This window comes from Nyctereutes procyonoides, unplaced genomic scaffold (assembly GCF_905146905.1).
Source record: "Nyctereutes procyonoides isolate TBG_1078 unplaced genomic scaffold, NYPRO_anot_genome, whole genome shotgun sequence".
Classification (NCBI taxonomy): Eukaryota; Metazoa; Chordata; class Mammalia; order Carnivora; family Canidae; genus Nyctereutes; species Nyctereutes procyonoides.
This window is the reverse complement of record NW_026575146.1, coordinates 77537751-77541919: the sequence shown is the minus strand read 5'-3', so window position 1 is coordinate 77541919 and position 4169 is coordinate 77537751.

The following is a 4169-nucleotide window of genomic DNA, read 5'->3' as shown; positions in this document are numbered from 1 at the left end:
GCGCGCGAGAACTGAGCGTCCGCGCCGGGCTGAGCATGCGTGGATGGCGGTGGTTGGCCTCAGCACGCTGGCGGACGACGGAGGGGAGGAGGGAGAACGCTGCGGCTCCGACTCAGTGCGCGTGCGCCTGGCGGGGCGGGGGCTGTGTGGCAGTCTAACGCAGAGGGAGAGAGGGCAGTTCCGGACGTGGCAGGTTCGAGTCCCGCCCCGTCAGTGGAGTTGGCTGGCTTCGGTGGGGTGGGGGCGGCTGCGAGGGATTTCAGGGTCCTGAGCGGAGTAAGTGCCGAGAACACAGGAATGAAACAGACCCGGCGTGGACGCTGAAAGACATCCCGTTCTGTGGAGGGAGACAGATCAAATCACTTAGGGAAAGGGTCTGGGTCCGGTTGGACCTTGAAGGGCGGCCAAGGGCACTCCCAACGGGGAAAGGTCTAGACTGGCTTGGATTCCGTTTCCCTGGGTTGGGAGGTGAGGGCGCACAGAAGGGCAGTTCAGATCCTGAAGGGCTTCCAAGGGGGCAAATTCTATCCCGAAGGCATGGGAGACACGGACTGGGAGGAACAGGACACGTAGTAAGTCCCTCGGCGGCTCCAGGGGAAGAGAAACCCAGGACTAAGGGTCGAAAAGTCAAGCCCGGTGCGCGCCAGAGGGGAATAGCGGGCGGAGAGCGCCGCCCGCGGAGAGCGCGGCCCGCGGAGGGCGCATGCGCAGCGCCTGAGCCGAGGCCGGCGGTTACCTTAGTTGGAGGAGAGTGATTCATTCATATCCGCTAATGGGGGAATTGACGATTCTTCATTTGAAGTCTTATTTAGTGTTTTAAAATTTCTGTTTGAACAGGGAATACATGTACATTCTGACAAAATTCAAGCAGCCAGTGGGGTACACAATAAAAGTAAGTCTCCTACTCTGGTTCCTATATTGTTTCTTTTTTAAGATTTTATTTTTTATTTATTTATTTTTTTAAAAGATTTTATTCATTCATTCATTAGTGGCAGAGAGAGAGAGGCAGAGACACAGGCAGAGGGAGAAGCAGGCTCCATGCAGGGAGCCCGATGTGGGACTCGATCCCATGCCCTGGGCTGAAGGCAGGCGCTAAACCGCGGAGCCACCCAGGGATCCCAGCCATATTCTGTTTCTAAAGCACTGGCTCCCAGTTTCCTTCTGGAACTCCTGTTAAGCAAAGCATTGGCGGTTAAGAGCTTGATCCTGGGTTCACATAAATGGCAGCCGACCTTAGCCAAGTGCCCTCACCCACCCCCCCCACCCCCCCCACCCCCCCCCCCCCGCCCCTGTTTTTAAAATGGAGATGGCAGCACCTTGTGATGTTACTGGCAGGGTTAAATGGGTGAAAGTGTCCAGAACAGTGTCTGGTGCATAGTAACACTATGTGTTGTCGTGTTTTGTGGTTTACGATGGTAGTGATAGCGATTGATTCTGAGCTCCCCTCTCCCCTCTAAGCCTCATCCCTGTTGCCATTTTCTCAGTACCTGTGCCAGGTGGAAGTGTTTCTCCAGGCTGCCACAGGCTGGGCGAAATCACTAGTCACACAGACCTAAGTTGAGAGTCCATTTTACAGATTACCAAAGACTGGTTATTTCCCAGAGACATACATGACAGTCAAGCTGTCTGTATTATGTCAGTGTTCCTCTTTAGCATCTTCATCTCAGGTCATATCAGACTTTTTTTTTTTTTTAAGATTTTTAAATTTATTCATTTGAGATGGAGATGAGAGACACACAAGCACGCACAAGCAGCGGCGGGGAGGCAGAAGCAGGCTCCCTGCTGAGCAGGAAGTGGCCATGAGGCTGGACATGGGGCCAATTCCAGGACCCTGGAATCATGACCTAAGCCAAAGGCAGATGCTTAACTGAGCCACCCAGGTGTCCCGATATCAGTTTTTCTTAATTAAATTAAATTTCCCAATCCTGGATTACCCTCCATGCCAGTTGCACAAATCTGAGCAACCCTCAGGTGGAAATGACTTAAAAGGGAAAAGAAGGGGCCTAACATTGACATTGGGCTCATTGTGTACCAGGCGGTGTTTTATATACAGCAATAAACGTTTCCCCTCCCCAATTAACAGATGCAGAAAGTGAGCCTGAAGGAGAAGTCCTTACTGAAGTCCCGTAGCCAGGAAGCAGCAGGGCCTGGATTCAAATGCAAGCCTGTCTCACCACAGAGCAAGCCCACATATTTTCCCCTGGCAGTGGGCAGCCTGCCTCGTGGTGAGTCAGTGGTGCAGACAAGCACCCAGAGACCTGCCTTTTCTTATATTGGTGAAATAGTTGTGTGGATATACCATGCTTTAACCATGTCCTTATTGATAAACTTTTAGGCTGTTTCTGAACTTTAGCTCTCACAAACATTTGCTGCAGTTGATAGCCTTGTATATCTGATTGCATGTATATGGCAGTATTATCAGTGATATCTTGTTTGAAGTAGAATTGGTGGGTCCAGGGTACAAGCCAGGGAGTGTTGAGAGCCATTGCTAAATCCATTTCTTCATTCATGTCTCTATTAATTTTATTCATTCATATATTGAATGAATTATGGAAGTTTAGTCAGCTGCCAAGCATGGCCTGTAAGCTAGAGATCCTACAGTGAAAGAGCACCTGCCCTCCACCAGCAAATATTCTAGTAGAGAAGTTGATGTCAGGTAAAAGATGCTTGGAAGGAAAAGTCAGGATAAGGAAATTTCGAGTAACAGAGGTCAGAGTGACAGGTGGTCAGACATTTGAACAGAGGCCTGAAAAAAGGTAAGGGAATGAGCCACATGAAGATGCTGAAAAACAGTCCGTGGAAAGACCTCTGGAAGAAGTGTGAGAGGGGATGGGTATTCAGAGATTGATTGTCAAGGTGACCAGAGTGACTAGAGCAGAGCAAAGGGAAGAGAAGAAGGATTGTTTAGGAATGGAGCTATGGAGAGGGGCCAGGTTCCATAGGGTCTTATAGGCCATGGTAAGGGCTTTGGAAGTCACTTCCCAAGTGTAGCAGAAAGCCATTGAAGGGCCATGAGCAAGGACCAGCATGTTGGAATGTATTTTTTATCAAAATATCTCTAGTGAACACCCCAAATTAATGACCGTGGTTGCTTGTGGGGATGAAGGTCATAGACCTATGGATCAGAGTTGTGAGGATGACTGTTTAAGACTTCTGCAGTTTTGAGCCATCTGACTGTTTATGCACAAAAAAGTTAAAGCGGTGCTAGTTGTTGCAAGGAGAAAGACCTGCAGCTGGGCAGGTGTGGACACAGGCGATGAGGAAGTCCATGTCCCTGCCTGGACAGGAGATGATGGTGACTCAGGAAGAGGGTTGTGTGAGAGGAAGCATGAATCAGGGATGACTTAAAAGTTATCCAAAAGGTTTGAGGTTTGACCAACTGAATAAAGAGTGATGCTTTTTGGCGAAAATGCATGAGAGTCCTCTTGATGGGAAATTGACAAGCTTTGAACTAACTAACTCTGAGATACTCAACTGGACATCAAGTAAGGAGTGGCAGTTAGGGGAGAAGCCAGGGTTTGTAGATAATACAATTTTTATTGACTTTTCTTTATGAAATTTCATGAATTTTTTTTCATTATGAAATGTTAAAAGCATATACAAAGGTATTATGCTATAAAGAATTCTCACAGGGCAGCCTGGGTGGCTCAGTGGTTTAGCACCGCTTTCAGCCCAGGGTGTAGTCCTGGAGACCTGGGATCGAGTCCCACGTCAGGCTCCCTGCATGGAATGGAGCCTGCTTCTCCCTCTACCTGTGTCTGTGCCTCTCTCTCTCTGTCTCTCATGAATAAATAAATCTTCCAAAAAAAAAAAAAAAAAAAAACCTCACATACCCATCACTCAGTATTGATAGTCATCTATATTTTACTTCTCTTGTTCTATGCTCCCCTCTAACACATAACCACACTTTTTACTTGGAGTTTCTTTACTTTTTTAAAAGCAAATCTCAGATGTCCTGTCATCTTATTAGCAACTGTACAAGTATGCTCCATTTGGAGCTGTTAGTGTATAGATGATAGGAATATGAGCAGAGGGGTGACCTGGAGCCAAGGGAACAAAAGGTTCCAAAGAGATAGTGATGAACTGGGGACCAGAGGTCCGGGGCACTTGTTAGAGGTGGGTATGGGGTCTACATGGCTGCTTTATCCCCCAGTCTGTTAGGGAAATGG